General features: G+C 38.1%; 1 protein-coding gene across 2 annotated transcripts in view; it reads left to right on the top strand.

Moving 5' to 3' along the window:
• Nucleotides 1-3,652: 3,652 nt before the first annotated feature.
• Nucleotides 3,653-20,483, top strand: part of CYSLTR1 (cysteinyl leukotriene receptor 1) — a 70,228-nt gene continuing 53,397 nt past the window's right edge. For both annotated transcript variants that reach the window (XM_025372822.1, XM_025372823.1), the window contains exon 1: nucleotides 3,653-4,166. The gene's annotated coding sequence lies outside the window, so the exon portion shown is untranslated. The remainder of the gene's footprint in view (nucleotides 4,167-20,483) is intronic.

A 20,483-nucleotide genomic window follows, 5' to 3' on the forward strand; every position in this document is an offset into this window, starting at 1 on the left:
TGGACACTTACACTCTTCCAAGACTAAACCAGGAAGAAGTTGAATCCCTGAATAGACCAATAGCAGGCTCTGAAATTGAGGCAACAATTAATAGCCTACCAACCAAAAAAAGTCCAGGACCAGATGGATTCACAGCTGAATTCTACCAGAGGTACAAGGAGGAGTTGGTACCATTCCTTCTGAAACTATTCCAATCAATAGAAAAAGAGGGAATCCTCCCTAACTCATTTTATGAGGCCAACATCATCCTGATACCAAAGCCTGGCAGAGATACAACAAAAAAAGAGAATTTTAGACCAATATCCCTGATGAACATCGATGCAAAAATCCTCAATAAAATACTGGCAAACCGGATTCAGCAACACATCAAAAAGCTTATCCACCATGATCAAGTGGGCTTCATCCCTGGGATGCAAGGCTGGTTCAACATTCGCAAATCAATAAACATAATCCAGCATATAAACAGAACCAAAGACAAGAACCACATGATTATTTCAATAGATGCAGAAAAGGCTTTTGACAAAATTCAACAGCCCTTCATGCTAAAAACGCTCAATAAATTCGGTATTGATGGAACGTACCTCAAAATAATAAGAGCTATTTATGACAAACCCACAGCCAATATCATACTGAATGGGCAAAAACTGGAAAAATTCCCTTTGAAAACTGGCACAAGACAGGGATGCCCTCTCTCACCACTCCTATTCAACATAGTGTTGGAAGTTCTGGCTAGGGCAATCAGGCAAGAGAAAGAAATCAAGGGTATTCAGTTAGGAAAAGAAGAAGTCAAATTGTCCCTCTTTGCAGATGACATGATTGTATATTTAGAAAACCCCATTGTCTCAGCCCAAAATCTCCTTAAGCTGATAAGCAACTTCAGCAAAGTCTCAGGATACAAAATTAATGTGCAAAAATCACAAGCATTCTTATACACTAGTAACAGACAAACAGAGAGCCAAATCATGAATGAACTTCCATTCACAATTGCTTCAAAGAGAATCAAATACCTAGGAATCCAACTTACAAGGGATGTAAAGGACCTCTTCAAGGAGAACTACAAACCACTGCTCAGTGAAATAAAAGAGGACACAAACAAATGGAAGAACATACCATGCTCATGGATAGGAAGAATCAATATCGTGAAAATGGCCATACTGCCCAAGGTTATTTATAGATTCAATGCCATCCCCATCAAGCTACCAATGAGTTTCTTCACAGAATTGGAAAAAACTGCTTTAAAGTTCATATGGAACCAAAAAAGAGCCCGCATCTCCAAGACAATCCTAAGTCAAAAGAACAAAGCTGGAGGCATCACGCTACCTGACTTCAAACTATACTACAAGGCTACAGTAACCAAAACAGCATGGTACTGGTACCAAAACAGAGATATAGACCAATGGAACAGAACAGAGTCCTCAGAAATAATACCACACATCTACAGCCATCTGATCTTTGACAAACCTGAGAGAAACAAGAAATGGGGAAAGGATTCCCTATTTAATAAATGGTGCTGGGAAAATTGGCTAGCCATAAGTAGAAAGCTGAAACTGGATCCTTTCCTTACTCCTTATATGAAAATTAATTCAAGATGGATTAGAGACTTAAATGTTAGACCTAATACCATAAAAATCCTAGAGGAAAACCTAGGTAGTACCATTCAGGACATAGGCATGGGCAAAGACTTCATGTCTAAAACACCAAAAGCAATGGCAGCAAAAGCCAAAATTGACAAATGGGATCTCATTAAACTAAAGAGCTTCTGCACAGCAAAAGAAACTACCATCAGAGTGAACAGGCAACCTACAGAATGGGAGAAAATTTTTGCAATCTACTCATCTGACAAAGGGCTAATATCCAGAACCTACAAAGAACTCAAACAAATTTACAAGAAAAAAACAAACAACCCCATCAAAAAGTGGGCAAAGGATATGAACAGACATTTCTCAAAAGAAGACATTCATACAGCCAACAGACATATGAAAAAATGCTCATCATCACTGGCCATCAGAGAAATGCAAATCAAAACCACAATGAGATACCATCTCACACCAGTTAGAATGGCGATCATTAAAAAGTCAGGAAACAACAGGTGCTGGAGAGGATGTGGAGAAATAGGAACACTTTTACACTGTTGGTGGGATTGTAAACTAGTTCAACCATTATGGAAAACAGTATGGCGATTCCTCAAGGATCTAGAACTAGATGTACCATATGACCCAGCCATCCCATTACTGGGGATATACCCAAAGGATTATAAATTATGCTGCTATAAAGACACATGCACACGTATGTTTATTGCAGCACTATTCACAATAGCAAAGACTTGGAATCAACCCAAATGTCCATCAGTGACAGATTGGATTAAGAAAATGTGGCACATATACACCATGGAATACTATGCAGCCATAAAAAAGGATGAGTTTGCGTCCTTTGTAGGGACATGGATGCAGCTGGAAACCATCATTCTTAGCAAACTATCACAAGAACAGAAAACCAAACACCGCATGTTCTCACTCATAGGTGGGAACTGAACAATGAGATCACTTGGACTCAGGAAGGGGAACATCACACACCGGGGCCTATCATGGGGAGGGGGGAGGGGGGAGGGATTGCATTGGGAGTTATACCTGATGTAAATGACGAGTTGATGGGTGCAGCAGACCAACATGGCACAAGTATACATATGTAACAAACCTGCACGTTATGCACATGTACCCTACAACTTAAAGTATAATAATAATAAATAAATTTAAAAAAAAAAAAAGAAAGTCTAGTCTTGAATCCAAATGTTATCATCCCTTCTAATGTGGTTGGATAGCCTTTTCCTCCAACTATCACCATCACCACCACAATCCAGAACTCTGTGAAAAGAGATAAAGATTCAAGGGGCCTTAGAGTGATTGCCCCAGGTTGGTTGTGAGGTAATTCTTGTACCTAAAGATACAAAGTTTGAGCAAATGACTTTGTCCCTACGGCAGGTAGCAAGCCAGAAGGCTACTGCTGGGCTCATATTTTACAAGTACATAAAACTAGTTGTTAGTTATGGGGCATGTTTACAAAGTGTTAAAATCAACATATTTATGCCCATCTCCATATAGAATCTTCTTAATATAACTCAAGATAATTGATGTAACAAATTCACATCAGGGTCTTCTCAATTTGGTTTTTAACAACGAAGTGCTTACCCAGGCTTCAATCAGCACATACCAGACTGCTATGTCCCTATTGTCCAGAAGCCATACTGAGCACCCCAGAGCTCTAACACCTCAGAGCCTAGCCAAAGGCCAAGAACACTTGCCTGATCCCCCAAATTTCCAACACAGGACCACTGACAGCAAGCCCAGTCATTCCAGATCATCTTCAGTGAGACAAAAAAAGAAAAAAAAACAGTTTTAATCCAATAGAGCCAATTTATTATGAAGACTTCAGGAAACAAAGCTCAAAAAGTAACCAGAAAGGAAAAGGCGTTTTAGAATGTGGATAGAGCCACATGTGTCATTAAGGAGAGAGAGTGAGAAACAGAGAGATGAAATTTACGTTGCTTAAGATCAAGTTTCACATAATGCCAGTTATATTAGCATATACTGGCATGATTATCTTTCCCCACTTACAAATAGTCTAATGACCTCCCAGTCATAGAAATCAGAGAGAACTAAGCTGAAGAGAGAACACTCCCCTCTGCTTCCCATCTTAAAGCAGCAGAATAATTTCCTGAGAATTCTATTCCTGAAGCTAGGAAGAAAAGCTTATTTATACATACACGCAACCTGCAAGTCTCCAGTTTCTATTCTTCCTTCCTCTCTGACCCTCCCCCTCCCCCACTTTGCACCAGAGAAGTCAGACTCCGGGAGTGCTTTAACAGTTTGAAGGCTAATCTGAAAGAGGAAGAAGAATCTGTATATCTGTATATATTGGCTAGCAAATGTGCCCTGCCCTCTCTCCTCTTAAAAATAGCAGCAACCCATCTTTGCAAAGAAGCTTGCCTATAGAGCAGGCACTCTGTGAATGGACTGTGCTTTTATGACCCTACAGGGTATCCAGATACTGTGCAGCTCACCAACAAGGATTAGTTGCAAGGACTGGTAGATCGAATTTACTGAAGACTTGGAGCTTGCTTCTGAGAAAAAACGCAAAGGACAGTAAACTGTGGACCTTGAAGTTAGCAGGTAAGGAAACTCAGTATTCAGTACTGAGACCAGAACAGTATGTAGTAAAACGTTACTGATGGTAAATTTTAGCAAATTCCCAGGAGTTTGGGGATAAGTTATCTGCCTTGCTTGCTTTAAGTTTGGGTGCTAGTATGAATTCTTTCTGCTTTATTTCTTAGCCAGAGATCTGATTATATGATCAGTCTGTCAACAAATATTGCTCAGTGCTTCTTCTAGGGCTCGATGTGGCAATATACAGAGGAGACACACTCTGCAAGCCTCTAGCACCTTTGCAATTAAGCCAGAAATGTGAGATATGTTTTCAAATCCCATTTTGAGGGTTCAGTGGAGTTTCTCTAATGTAGTGATATTTTCCTTCAATATGGAAAATAAATATGTAGTGATTACTGAAGGTAAACCAGTGGAGAGTAAAATTTTCATAAGGTAGTTTCACATTTATTATCCCCCCCGAACCTTTCAACACCCTATAATTTAGACAAGGTAGGTGTTACTGTCCGTGTTTATGAAAGAGAAAATAGACTGAGAGAGGCTAAAAAAAATTCTTGAAACACACCGTACAACTAGAAAGTAGCCAGTTCTGGCCAGAGACTGTAAAAATAAAGCTCTCGCAACTATAACTGAATAGAAGAAAATTGCACGATCTATTTAGCAACTTAGACTCATCTGGCGTAGACTAAGTTTACACAGAGCCAAAAATTCATACATTTTAATAAAATCTTTAGCCAGTAACATTTTTCTACTTAGCGGCAAAAAAAGCTGTTTTCAAGAGGAAACAAATGGGTTGGTGAGCTCCACCTACTGAATTCAGTGGTTCTGCTTTCCAGTATTCTGATTATTTTGAAACCTAGAGAGAAGCTATGATACCATACATCTAACAAATGATTATTTTAAAAGAAACTGTAACTAAATCTGAACTAGACTGTACACTATTTTAAATACAAAAAAAATGTATTTTTACAATGCATTACAAAATACAAAGGACTGCATTACATTTGAAATACATTAGGAAAATTTGTTCCTAGACAATTTTAACTTTATTGCAAGAAGTCTTAATCATTCAAAAATGGTTTCTGTTGTTGTTTTACTATTAATGGCTTAATTAGAACTAAAAGCTATCTGTTTTTACATCATAAACAACCTCAAGTGCTATATTTACATTCATCCATAAATAAATAAAATTTATTTATTTTTAATAAAAAATTGTTCCCCTGTTCCCCTAAGTATTGACTACACCAGCCAATCAGGGTTCCTCCTAATAAAATAAGTCAGTTTGGGAGCCAGTAAGCACACAGATAATGGTAGGTTAAGAAAAGTTTGCAATTTGCTTTTAGACTTAATTTAGCATGTTAGTGTATTCCTAACCCAGAATCATCAATTCTCATTTTCCACTACCTTCCCTTAATGAAATTTTGATGCATTTAGAAACTATTTATCTGTCATAAAAGCAAGATTCTTCCACAGTATAGAAAATTATAAGTTTGTATTTTCAGTATAATTGGCCAATAATAAAGGGAAGGTGCTGATTCTTAAGGTACATACCCAACCTGGTGAATTCGATACTGTGAATGGTAACTATCATAATCTCCCAAATAACATTGCCCAGTATGGACCTCTACTTTGGTCCATTTTGTTGTTCTCATGTTCTTAACACCTAACAGTGGCTGCTCTAAACTATCTTGCTGCATGGATTTCAATGGGAGATAAACTGGGTAACTGGGATCACTGGGAGTTCACCCTAGCTTTGACATGTAAACAGCTGGGTGTTCTCTGGCAAGTTAATGGCCGTTAGTATTTCTTGGTTCTTTTGTGTATCTAATGCAGTAATGAGCTAATAGGAATATTTTCTAAATCTCTTAAAATGATAAATATAAAATCTGAAAGCAATTTGAAAACACAAACCACCATCAGAAGGATTTTGTTTAAATTCCATTCATTCCAGTAGGATAAAACACATAACAAAACTGATTGCATGGGGAGAGAGTAGAGCTAGATACTTTCTACTCCCTAGACTGTATTTCTAGGTCAGGGACATCACTCTAAGTCTCAGCAACTTCATCCTACTCTTAGGACCTGTCAGTAGCATCAAACACTCTGGATTATAGTTGTCACTAGCCCTACAATACTTATGCACACCCTCAATGTGAACTCTAAAAGGAGTAAAACTATTTAAGAGTAGTATTTAAGAAGTATTTCTGTGAAAGCACTATCCACTTTTTGTTGTTACTACTTTAACCAAGCCCATTGATTCTTAGGATTATATGCTAAGGATTAAAATAGTTTTTTGCACCAAGTTTTGAATGCAACACAATATCCCACTACTCTTTCATAAAACCACTAGTTCAATCACAGATTTGGTTATAATACAAATCATGTTTTTAAAATATGTATGTGTAGTTGTGTGTGTGTGTGTGTGTGCATGTGTGTGTGTGTGTGTGTGTCTAAAATAAAAAGACCTAAAGTCACTTTTATCTCTCACTCCAGTGTTATTTGCATTTCAGGCCACATGAACACCTATGTGGTATGATTTCAGGGTCAGTGAGAAAAGTTTTCCCAGTTCAATCAGATATGAACAAACTGTTGAAAGATATATTTATATCAGTCAACCCTACAAAAGATAGATTAGTCAGTATGTCAATTTGTTGCTTTGCAGTGCAGAAATAAAACTGTTGACTGGGTGTGGTGGCTCACGCCTGTAATTCCAGCACTTTGGGAGGCTGAGGTGGGTGGATCACAAAGCCAAGAGATTGAGACCATCCTGGCCAATATGGTGAAACCCCATCTCTACTAAAAATACAAAAATTACCTGGGCGTGGTGGTACCTGCCTGTAGTACCAGCTACTTAGGAGGCTGAGGCAGGAGCATCACCTGAACCCGGGTGGCAGAGGTTGCAGTGAGCCGAGATAGAGCCACTGTACTGGAGCCTAGCGACACAGTGAGACTCCGTCTAAAAAAAAAAAAAAACTGCAAGGAAGCCTGATAGACTCATAGCAAGAAGTACATATCCTCATCCTTACAGAAAAGGCAATAAAGTCATTCCTTTTACCTAATTTGATTAGATAAATCCAGACATCTTAGGTCCATTAATTCATGTTACAATCAAGGTGCTAAAACACCATCAGATGACAATTACTTTTGCCTTTAATTAAGAATTCTTTATGGATTAGTAGAAAAGGCCACTGTATAAATTCTTCTATACTGCTGCTTCATTCTGTCTCATCCCACTCCATCTCATCATGACATGACCTCTCCTTTCTTTGTGCCCCACAGTCCTTCTTCTAGACTAGGGGTGGGGAGTACATAGGGAAGAAAAGAGAAAGAAAAATATTTTAAATTTGGGGGATAAGTTAGGAAGAGGTCCTTATAGAAATAGAGGAAAAGAGACAGAAGAATAAACATAAGCCCTTGGACATTTAACACATAGTTGATTTTCCTTTTGATGAATAAAATGTCATTATCTTGTTTAGAGTGCTTTCAGAATCAATATAACCCAGACATTTGAGCTCCTACTTAAATGTAACTGATAGAAAAGAAACAGGAGTTCAGATCTAGACTTAGGGTCCTTGAGCTAAAGAAAAAATAGGAGATATTTGGACATTGTTTTATTTTTCATCAATCCCTTTTCCCTAAAAGGGAAAGAAAAATCCAATTTTGAATAGCATTTCAAGATGTCTAAAGTATAAGACTTGTTAAGATTTCTCATAAATTTCACATTAACAGTGTTTGTTTCTAGAAATGGTTGTCTTTGTGTTGTCATGGATTCAACAAGCTCAGTGGAATTGAGCTAATAATAACAACACTCAAACATCTCAGATGTGTCTTACATACTTATTCCAAAGTTCCTAGAAAATGTTCAGGCCTCAGAAGGTAATAAAGCTTCTTTTCATTCCAAATTGGTTACCATTTGTGGTTGATCTGAATTTGAATTCTTACTTAAGACAAAGGGCCTTAAATAAAAAGCAATCTCATAGAGAACAATTATTTGGCAAGAACCAGACATCTAAATGCCAAGATGATAGAAGCAGGCCTCAGAGTTAGCTGAGAGCAATAACCTCAGAACATCAGAGGATTCCAAGCTGCTAGGAATTAGGTAGAGAGTTATAGAGGTATTCCTGGAAAAAGGCCCTCTAGTTAGTGCTTTACAAGAAGTTCAAAAGTATGTATGTAAGTTGCAACACATTTTTATCATCCAAACTAGGGGTGAAAGTATCCTGCACTATACACTGTCGCACGCACTCATGCACTCCTCAAGATCTCTATTGCCTTTTGGTAACTTTCATTTCCCTTAAGGTCTGGTCTTATGCATCCTTTTAATCTGGTTACACAGGATAAAGCATTTTTGGCACAGTACAATGGAAGGAGACACACTGTCACTAGTTCTGAATGCCACAGTCCAAGGTCCTTTTTGGTTTGACAGTGTCATATAAAGTTTAGATTCCAACTGTCTGACAACAGAATGGCCTGAATTGATGGGTTTGACGTTCTCCTCTTAAGGAGAATAAGAGACTACAGAAGAAACACCTGAGAACTGTCAGCAACGAAGTATCAGTCCCCCCATAGTTTTAAATACCAATGAGAATACATATCCTTGGAAATGTATTCCCAAAAAGCATATCCCTGTGAGCAACACATCCCTGGAAATATAAAGTAAGAAAGCTACTTATTGTAATGATAGGGCTAAAGTGATCACAGACAGAAGGGTCATTCTGCCCTCTTCCCCCAAATCCTTCACTACGATGGAAGAAAGTCACTGGGATCATTAGTATAGCCTGATGGTTTGTAGATTAAGTCTCCATAGAGAATGAGTAGCTTTACTCTAGTCAATCAATAAACAATCACTCAATAAACATCAATTCCACATTTTCCTATGTGCAAAGAGAGATATGACTGTGGGGTGGTGTGGTCAAAGTAGGTGAGCCTTATATGAATAAGAAAGAGAGTAATAAAAATTTAAATTTTAAAGAGCTTTGTAATTTACAAAACACTCATATTTGTTGACTCTCCTATTCATTCAGATATTGATTCAACAAACATTAATGAGTGCCTACTGTATCAAAAGATTAATACAGCATTGTCCCTAACCTCCCTGAGCTCAGACTTACAGGATGGCACAACCAACTTTTTTTCATTTGACAGTAATAGGCTACATGGAGAGGAGGAAAGAGGGCACTGGGGAGTTGGTCAAATAAAAACAGTGCTCCACTGAGCTGCACCCTCTTAAAATATGTTTTCTGCATCCTGCCACTGCTCAGCACCAGAAGAGGAAGTATCAGTTTTAGGAACCCTGAGTCCCAGCCTCCCCACTTCCTCTTCTGCTTTGGCCCTGCCTTCATCACCCCACTCCTGTTGGCAGTCCTCCAACACATACAGACTATCTGGTGCATGCTAGTATTTACTAGAAAGGTAAAGGAAATCTTGGCAGGCATATAACTTAATAGAATCATAAAAGTACATCCAGATACTGATTTAATCATATTGTCTCTGCTGTTGGTTCAATCCAAAAATACCCATTAGTCTCATTCAAACCCTATAATCAAACATATCCTTGAGTCTTTGGATTTCCATTAGTCTCTGACCTATGGCACTTTTGAACTCTCCTCCAGCCCCACCAGACCATTTATGGGTTTTTTTGTTTTGTTTTTTGTTTTTTTTTGAGACAGAGTTTCACTCTTGTTGCCCAAGCTGGAGTGCAATGGCAAAATCTCGGCTCACCGCAGCCTCTACCTCCTTGATTCAAGAGATTCTCCTGCCTCAGCCTCCTGAGAAGCTGGGATTATAGGCATGTGCCACCATGCCCGGCTAATTTTGTATTTTTAGTAGAGACAGGGTTTCTCCATGTTGGTCAGGCTGGTCTCAAACTCCCGGCCTCAGGTGATCCACCCACCTTGGTCACCCAAAGTGCTGGGATTACAGGCATGAGCCACTGCTATGCCTTCTTTGTTTTAAGATCTTTGCCTCCCTTTCTGCCGAAATGTGTAGATTCAATCTGCTCCACCCTCTTTCCTTTCTTCTCTGGTGATTTGTAAAGTGTCCATCCATGAGCCATGGTCCCCTGCACTCTGCGAATTTTCAGGTTTCTTTTAAATAGATTCTACCCTGCTCGATGTATCCACATTTTACTATCACTTTACATCATTATTTAGATTCTTGCATAACAGCACCTGTGCTTACACACACACAGACACACACACACACACACACACACACACACAGAGAGAGAGAGAGAGAGAAACATGCTCCTTCCTCTGATCCTAGACATCCACCCTGGAAAATTACATACTCTATTACTCAACAGCTCTTAAAACCACACAGTTACTCTTCAAAGTTGCCCAATTCGGAGAGGAAAAGAGCAAAAAATGAATAAAGCAATTCACTGCCACTAATGAGCTATGAGCTTACTGTCTAAATGGGTGTGACAGGCGTGTAAGCAAAAACAGTAATTACAGCACTGTAATAAACGAAAGAATAGAACTATGCACATGGGAGTATTCATAGAGAGTGATAACTTCAACATAAATCTTGAAGTGTAAGTAGAAATTTGCCAGGTTCACCTCTTGATTATTTAAGTGTGAAAGAGGATGCATAGATCACCGTAAAGTAGCTAAGGCATAACGAGATAAGGATGCTGAACTAAGTCGTTGAAAGAAAGAAAGAAAGAAAGAAAGAAAGAAAGAAAGAAAGAAAGAAAGAAAGAAAGAAAGAAGGAAAGGGTCAGGAGGCATTGCAAAATAAGAATCAACAGGACTTGATGAGGGATAAAATAAGGATAGGGTGGAGTCAAAGATGACTGCCAGGTCCTATGCCTGACTGACTGGAAGACTATTACTGTCATTGAAGAAACAGAAATATAAGATGGGGAAGTTAATGTTGAAGAGAAGGTTGTATTTGTCTGAAAATATGTTTGAAATTTTTTAAAAGACAAGATATCGAAGTAGAGCAATCTAATAAGCAGCTGAAAATGAGAGACTAAAGTTTAGGTAAGTCATTTGTGGCTGTAGTGGACAGAGATTTGAGTCATCTGCATGAAAGTTTTCTTTTTATTTTTAACTTCTTAAGTTCAGGGGTACATGTGCAGGATGTGCAGCTTTGTTACATAGGTAAATGTGTGTCATGGGGTTTGCTGTACAGATTTTGTCACCAAGGTATTAAGCCTAATATCCCTTAGTTATTTTTCCTGATCCTCTCCCTCTTTCCACCCTCCTACCTCCAACAGGCCCCAGTGTGTGTTGTTCCCTTATATATGTCCATGAGTTCTCATCATTTAGCTCCCACTTATAAGTGAGAACATGCGGTATTTGATTTTCTGTTCCTGCATTAGTTTGCTAAGGATTGTGGGCTCCAGTTCCATCCATGTCCCTACAAAGGACATAACCTCATTCCTTTTTGTGGCTTCATAGTATTCTATGGTGTATATGTCATACATTTTCTTTATTCAATCTATCATTGATGGGCATTTAGGTTGATTCCACATCTTTGCTATAGTGAATAGTGCTGCAGTGAACATATGTATGCATGTGTCTTTATAATAGAAAAATTTACATTCCTTCAGGTATATACCCAGTAATGGGGTTACTGGGTTGAATGGTATTTCTGTCTCTAGGTCTTTTAAATTTAATTTTAATAGTATTGGGGGAACAGGTGGTTTCTGGTTACATTGATAAGTTATTTGGTGATGATTTCTGACATTTCAGTGCTCCCCTCACCCAAACAGTGTACACTGTACCCAATGTGTAGTCTTTTATCCCTCACTCCCTTCCCACCCTTGCCTGAGTCCCCAAAGTCCATTATGTCATTCTTACGTCTTTGCATCCTCATAGCTTAGCTCCCACATATAAGTGAGAACATATAAATGTTTGGTTTTCCATTCCTGAGCTAGTTCACTTAGAATAATGGTCTTCAACTCTATCCAGATTGATGCAAATGCCATAATTTCATTTATTTGTATGGCTGAGTAGTATTCCATGGTGTAGATATACATTTTTATACAGTCATTGATTGATGGGCATTTAGGCTGATTCCATATTTTTGCACTTGTGAGTTGTGCTGCGATAAACATGCATGTGCATGTGTCTTTTTCATATAATGACTTCTTTTCCTTTGGGTAGAAACCCAATAGTAGTATTGCTGGATCAAATGACAGTTCTACTTTTAGTTCTTTAAGTAATCTCCATACTGTTTGCCATAGTAGTTGTACTAGTTTACATTTCCTCCAGCAGCATAAAAGTGTTCCCTTTTCACCACACCCATGCCAACATCTATTATTTTTTTATTTTTTAATTAATTATTGTAGGAGTAAGGTACTATCTCATTGTGGTTTTAATTTGCATTTCCCAGATAATTAGTGATGTTGAGTATTTTGTCATATGTTCTTTGGTCATTTTTATATCTTCTTTTGAGAATTGTCTATACATGTCCCTTTTCCACTTTGTGATGGGATTATTTGGTTTTTTCTTGCTGATTTATTTGAGTTGTTGTAGACTCTGTATATTAGTTGTTTGTCAGATGCATAGTTCACAAATATTTTCTCCCATTCTGTGGGTTGTCTGTTTACTCTGCTAATTATTTCTTTTGCTGTGCAGAATTATTTTAGTTTAATTAGGTCTTATCTATTTATTTTTGTTTTTGTTGCATTTGTTTTTGGGTTCTTGGTCATGAAGTCTGCCTTAGCCACCATCTAGAAGAATTTTTCCAATGTTATTTTCTAGAGTTTTTATGGTTTCAGGTCTTAAATTTAAGTCTTTGATCCATCTTCAGTTGATTTTTTGTGTAAAGTGAAAGACAAGGATCCAGTTTCATTCTTCTACATGTGGCTTGCCAATTATTTCAGCACCATTTGCTGAATAGGATGTCTTTTCCCAGCTTATGTTTTTGTTTGCTTTATTGAAGATCAGTTGAATGCAAATATTTGGCTTTATTTTGGGGTCCTGTATTCTGTTCCGTTGGTTTATGTGTTTATTTTTATACCAGTACCATGCTGTTTTGGTAACTATAGTCTTGCAGTATTGTTTGAATTTGGGCAATGTAATGCCTTCAGATTTCTCCTTTCTGATTAGTCTTGCTTTGGCTATGCAGGTTCTTTTTTGGTTACATATAAATGTTTGGATTCTTTTTCTAGTTCTGTGAATAATGATTATGGTACTTTGACAGGAATTGTGTTATATCTGTAGATTACTTTTGGCACTGTGGTCATTTTCACAATATTGATTCTACCCATCCATAAGCATGGGATGTGTTTCCATTTGTCTGTTATCTATGATTTCTCTCAGCAGTGTTTTGTAGTTTTCCTTATAGAGATCCTTCACCTCCTTGGTTAGGTAGATTTCTAAGTATTTAATTTTCGCTGCTGTTGCAAAAGGGATTGAGCTCTTGATTTGATTCTCAGCTTGGTCATTGTTGGTGAAGAGCAGCACTACTGATTTGTGTACATTGATTTTGTATCCTGAAACTTCACTGAATTCGTTTATCAGATCTAGGAACTTTTTGGATGAGTCTTTAGGGTTTTCTAGGTATACAATAATATCATCAGTTAACGGCGACACTTTGACTTCCTCTTTACCAATTTGGATGTCTTTTATTTCTTTCTCTTGTCTGATTGCTCTGTCTAGGACTTCTAGTACTCTGTTGAATAGAAGTGGTGAAAGTAGGCATCCTTTTCTTGTTCCAGTTCTCAGGGGGGATGCTTTCAAATTTTGCCATTCAGTATAATGTTGGCTGTGGGTTTGTCATAGGTAGCTTTTATTATCTTAAAGTATGTTCCTTCTATGCCAATTTTGCTAAGGGTTTTCATTCCTAAATGAATGCTGGATTTTGTCAAATGTTTTTTCTGCATCTATTGAGATAATTATATGATTTTTGTTTTTAATTCTGTTTATATGATATATCACATTTATTGATTTGTGTATGTGAAACCATCCCTGCACCCCTGATATGAAACTCACTTGATCATGCTGTATTTTCTTTTTGTTATGCTGTTGGATTCAGTTAGCTAGTATTTTGTTGAGGATTTTTGCATGTATGTTCATTAGGGATATTGGTCTGTAGTTTTCTTTTCTTATTATGTCCTTTCCTGGTTTTGATAGCAGAATGATACTGGCTTCGTAGAATGATTTAGGGAGGACTTTCTCTTTCTCTATCTTTTAGAATCGTTTCAGCAGGATTGATAACAATTCTCCTTGAAATTTCTGGTAGAATTCATCTGTGAATCCATCTGGTTCTGGACAATTTTTGTTAGCAATATTTTTATTACTGTTTCAATCTCCCTACTTGTTATTGGTCTGTTCAGAGTTTCTATTTCTTTCTGATGTAATCTAGGAGGGTTGCATATTTCCAGAAATGTATCTATATCCTCTAGATTTTCTAGTTTGTATGTATAAATGCGTTCACAGTAGGCTTGTTTTTTTTTTTTTTTTTTTTTTCATTTCTGTGGTATTGGTTGTAATATCTCCCATTTCATTTTTAGTTGAGTTTATTTGGATCTTCTCTCTACTTTTCATGGTTAATCTTGCTAATGCTCTGTTAATTTTGTTTATCTTTGTGAAGAACCAGCTTTTTATTTAATTGATCTTTTGGGGTTTTTTGTTTCAATTTTATTTAGTTCTGCTCTAATCTTTGTTATTTCTTTTCTTCTGCTGGGTTTGGGTTTGGTTTGTTCTTGTTTCACTAGTTCCTTGACGTGTGATCTTAGATTGTCTCTTTGTGCTCTTTCAGATATTTTTATGTAAGCATTTAATGCCATAAGCTTTCCTCTTAGCACTGCTTTTTCTGTATCTGCAAAGCTCTGATAAGTTATGGCACTATTATTCTGTTCAAATAATTTTTTAATGTCCATCTTGATTTCATTGTTTACCCAAAGATTCTTCAACAGCAGATTATTTAATTTCCATATGTTTGTATAGTTTGGAAGGTTCCTCTTGGAGTTAATTTTCAGTTTTATTCTACTGTGGTCTGAGAGGATACTTGATATGTTTTGATTTTCTTAAATTTTTTGAGACTTGTTTTGTAGCCTATAATATGGCCTCTCTTGGAAAATGTTTCATGTACTGTTGATAAGAATGTATATTCTGCAGTTGTTGAGTAGAATGTTCTGTAAATATTTCTTAAGTCTATTTGTTCTGGTATATAATTCAAGTCCATTGTTTCTGTGTTGACTTTCTGTCTTAATGACATGTCTAGTGCTGTCAGTGGAGTATTGAAGTCCCCCACTATTATTATGTTGCCATCCATCTCATCTCTTAGGTCTACTAGTAACTGTTTTATGAGGTTGGGAGCTCCAATGTTAGGAGCATATATATTTATGATTGTGATATTTTTCTGTTGCACTATTTTATCATTATATAGGGTCCCTCTTTGCCTTTTTTTTTTTTTACTGTTATTGATTTAAAATCTGATTTGTCTAACATAAGCCTAGCTACTCCTGCTGGCTTTTGGTTTCCATTTGCATGGAATATTTTTCCACTCCTTTACCTTAAGTTTATGTGAGTATTAATATTTAGGCGTTAGATGAGTATCTTGAAGACAGCATACACTTGGTTGGTGGACTTTTATCCATTCTGCCATTCTGTATCTTTTAACTGGGGCATTTATGCCTTTTACATTCAATATTAATATGGAGATGTGAGGTACTGTTCCATTCATCATGCTAACCTGTTGCCTAAATACCTTGTTTTGTTTTGTTTTGTTTTCATTTTGTTAGTGTTTTATAGGCCCTTTGAAATTTATGCTTTAAGGAGGTTCTGTTTTGATGTATTTTGAGGTTTTGTTTTAACATTTAGAACTTCTTTCAGCGTTTCTTGTAGTGCTTGGTAGTGGAGAGTTCTCTCAGCATTTCTTTTTCTGAAAACCACTGTATATCTCCTTCATTTGTGAAGTTTAGGTTTGCTGGATACAAAATTTATGGCTGAAAATACTTTTTCTCAAGGAGGCTAAAGATAGGACCCCAATCCTTTGTGGTTATAAGGTTTATGCTGAGAAATCTGCTGTTAATCTGATAGGTTTTCCTTCATAGGTTACCTAATGTGATGATCTTTTTGCAATTAACTTCCCAGGAGTTCTTTGAGCTCCTTGTATTTGGATGTCTAGATCTCTAGCAAGACCAGGGAAATTTTCCTCAGTTATATCCTCAAATAAGATTTCCAAACTTTTAGATTTCTCTTCTTCCTCAGGAACATAACCTCAAATTTCGTGGAGGCTTTGTTCATTTTTTTATTCTTTTTTCTTTGTCTTAGTCTGATTCATTAATTCAAAAGCTGTGTCTTCGAGTTCTGAAGTTCTTTCTTCTACTTGTTCTAGCATATTGTTGAAACTTTCCACTGCATTTTGTATTTCTCTAAATGTGTCTTTCATTTCCAAAAGTTGTGATTGTATTTTCTTTAAGATATCTATTTCTCTGGAGAATGTTTTATTCATATCCTGTTTTTATTTAATTTAAGTTGATTTTCACTTTTCTCTGGTATCTCTTTGCATAGCTTAATAATGAATCTTCTGAATTCTTTATCTGGCAATTCAGAGATTTCTTCTTGCTTTGGATCTATTGCTGCAGAACTAGTGTGAACTTTTGGGGGTGTTATAGAACTCTGTTTTGTCATATTACCAGAATCACTTTTCTGATTTCTTCTCATCTGGATAGACTGTTTCTTAAAATTGTTATTGAATTTATTTTTTATTGAACTGTGGTTTTTTGGATTTTTGGGGTTTTGTCCCTCTTAAGGATCTGACTTCAATGTTTATTTTACCCTAATTTGCTTTTGATGCTCACTCTGTATGAGATCCTTAGTTATAGTGTCTTTGTGCATTGGCTTTTCCCAATGCTGGTTGTAGTAGTTAGATTCTTGGTGTGTGGTCATATTTACTGTCTCCTATGGAGTTAAAATGGCAGGGATCTCTCAAAGCTTATCACATTCTCTCATGATATACACTTTATTTATTCATTTAATTTTTTCTACGTGTTTTATTTACTGAGTTGATGATTCAGGTTTCAGGACAGTCAGGGAGGTAACCCTGGGTAGGCACCAGTTGAGGCTAAGGCAAGCAGGTAGATGTAACATCCAACAGTGGGCCAAGGTCTCAGCCTTGATGAAGGTGTCTGGGGGAGCTCTCAATTAGATGTGCTAAGGTTTTATCATGATGAAGAGTGGGAGCTACCTTACCTCTTCTGCTAGGTCTTCAGGAAAGCTATTCACCTCACAAACTCACTCCTGTTCTAGTGTTTCAGTTATTCAGATCAGACAGGCATTTCCTTTCATCTATAGAAATGTTGATATTTCAAGTAGGAAGGAATTGTGACTGCCTCTTTTGCAGGCCTGAATCTGGAGTGTGCTCCTTCTGTGGGGCTGTGCCCACCCTGGATTTTTCCAGAAAGGTTGTCTATAGGTGACTCCACACTGCATTCCTGTGGGAGAAGCCCCAGCTGTGTCTGCAGTGGAGTGCCAGAGGGGAACAAGAACCCCTTCTCCAAGTCCCTTCATGATCACAGAGATTACCAGCTTGTTGGGGTATAAGTGCAGACTTCCCCTACTGCACCCAGCACTGCAATTGTGCCTCTGCTGTGAGAAACTACCCACCAGTGGAAAGATCTGAACTCAAGTCCTGCTGTTCAGATTCTTTTGCACTACAAGGTGATCCATTGATGTGGTGTTCTCTCCCTTCCCCTAGGAATGGGGCTTTATGAGAGCCAAACTGCAGAGATTGTTACTGCTCTTCTGGGTCTATCCACCCAGTAGAGATACCAAGCTCTAGGGTGGTGCTGGGAAATATCTGCAAAGAATCCTGTGAGGTTATCTCCCAACCATGGATACCAGCACCTGCTGTGGTTGAGGTGGCAGGGGAGTGAATTAGACTCTGTGAGAGTCCTTGGTGTAGATATGATTAGTGTGCTGGCTTTCTCAAATGCTGGTTATGCTAGCAGTGAAGTTGTACAGTGAACAGACCCAAGACCTCTGGTTAGCCGGGACATTGCAGGTGGTGATATTTTCTGTTGTTTTCTTCTTCCCAGGAGCAGGGTTATTCTGCCACGTGTTCCCGTAATGGCCTGAATTGGTTGGCCTCCAGCCAGGAGGTGGTGCTTGCAAGAGAGCACCAGCTGTGGCATTAGCAGTGGGATATAAGCTTGCCCTATGTTGGCTGTGGGAAGTATTCTTGTTTCTCAGGTGATGGGCGAGTCCATAAAGCTCCCAAGAGTGTATGTCTTTTGTGTTCATCTACCAGGGCAGGTAGAGAAATATCATCAGCTGGGGGTAGGCTTAGGTGGGTGTGAGCTCAGACTCTCCTTGGGCAGGGCTTGCCAAAGCCTCCGTGAGGAATGGGAATGTGGTTCTCAGGCCAACAGGATTATGTTCCAGAGGGGATTATAGCTGCTTTGATTGTGCCATATAGTTCACCAAAGAAGTGGGGGATAGTTGGTAGTGAAAGGCCTCACCCACCTCCCACACAGTTGGCAAGGCCAGCCTCACTCCCATAGTGCTCCACTAATGGTGCCAAGCTTAGATCCAGGCAGCTTGCTTGTGCAGAACTCAGAACTTGTCCAAGACCATAAACTTCCCCGCTGAGCAAGCAAACTTGGCATTCAGGTCTCACCCCTCCCTATCTGCCCACAATGTTAGCTGTGGCTCCTGCATTCATATCTTCAGCAGTTCCCATTTGCTCCCTGGCTTCTGTTCAAGAAAGTTAGTGCCCAGTTGTAATTGCAAAATTCAGTTGGAAACTTCTTACACCCTGTGACTCCTCCCTAATTCCACTGGGTGCCTTTCCCAAAGGCCCCTGTGAGATATAGTCAGGGATGGCTTCACTGGGCTCAAGCTGGATAATGGGAGTGCCTATAAGGCTCTTCCCACTACTGCTTTTACTTTTATATTTCACATGGCACCCTAAATCCATTCCAGTTCTAGGTAAGGTTAAATCCTCTTGTGATCTGGACTTTCAGATTCCCCAGTGGGGATGTCTGTTCAGAGGCAGGTTTTCACCCAATCACACTTTGAGAACTCACAGTTTTTCACCTAACTCATGGAATTTGTAGTGGCATGCCAGTTCCTTCAAAGGATCTGTGAATTATTCTGGTTTTCCCAGTATGTTCCTGCAGTGGTTCTTGGAGCAAAAGTTTGTGGTATGAGTCTCCGTACACTGTTCTGTCCATCCAAGTGAGATATGCACATTAGCCCTGTTTTCTATCTACGATCTTCTTCGAAAGTTATCTTTTTAAACCAGGAAAGTTGATAACTATTCCAAGGGAAAGATAGAAGCAAATAACTGAGGACCAACTCTTGACCTTTTACAGATTTTGTCTGCAGTGATTACCTCAATTGACTCTCTGAAAAATGTGTCATTAATGAAGGGAAATCAAAAGGAAGAGTGAGAATGAGGGTGGCAGTATGGTAGTAGAACTGGTCTGATGGCCATAATGCCTGGGTTCTACTCCCAGCCCTAGCTATGTGCTCTTAAAGAAGTCATTACCACTACAATCTCATCACCAGGTTTTGAATCTTGCTTTTTCACATGTTAAAAGTCTATTGGTACAAGATCTCAAAGGTCTCTTCTGGCTCAAACTGGCAACTATCCTTAGAATAACAAATGGCATGTTCTACTGACATGAGTTAAAAATATAATGTTCTCTATAAAGAAAGACATAGAATCTCACTAGTCATTTATTGTTTTCCTGCTGTGCATGCAAATTACTATGCAAAGCGCTATACAGAGAAAATGAGAAAGTGTAAGGGGAAGTAAAATACTTGAATGAGAAGATGTGAAGACAAAATTCCTCCTTACAAGGTATTTGCAATCTAGTTGAACCTACTGGCCTTACTTTCAGCTGATTCCCAGTAAATCATAATTCAGCTTTTAGACATAGCTATAACTTTCGTTGGATGAGGAACAAACAGCTGAAAGTTCGATCTTGTATGAAGTTGTGCTCATTAATTTTTGCTTTGGTAGAATGTTCTGAAAAAACAATTCTCCTACTTTTTCAAGAATTACACCAAAAGAAAGAAAAGAAAATAATATAATAAATGACATATATGTCTAATGTGCCTCAATAAAGCAATCCTGATATGAGTTAGTCTGATTAAACACATTTCTTTGGCACCAAGTATAATGTTCCTTCCTAGGTTCTGCAGAAATTGTACATATTAATTAGATCTGACATTGATTCTCTCAAAATAATAAGAGCTATTTATGACAAACCCACAGCCAATACCATACTGAATGGGCAAAAACTGGAAGCATTCCCTTTGAAAACTGGCACAAGACAGGGATGCCCTCTCTCACCACTCCTATTCAACATAGTGTTGGAAGTTCTGGCTAGGGCAATCAGGCAAGAGAAAGAAATCA

This window comes from Theropithecus gelada, chromosome X (genome assembly GCF_003255815.1).
Source record: "Theropithecus gelada isolate Dixy chromosome X, Tgel_1.0, whole genome shotgun sequence".
NCBI classification, from domain to species: Eukaryota; Metazoa; Chordata; class Mammalia; order Primates; family Cercopithecidae; genus Theropithecus; species Theropithecus gelada.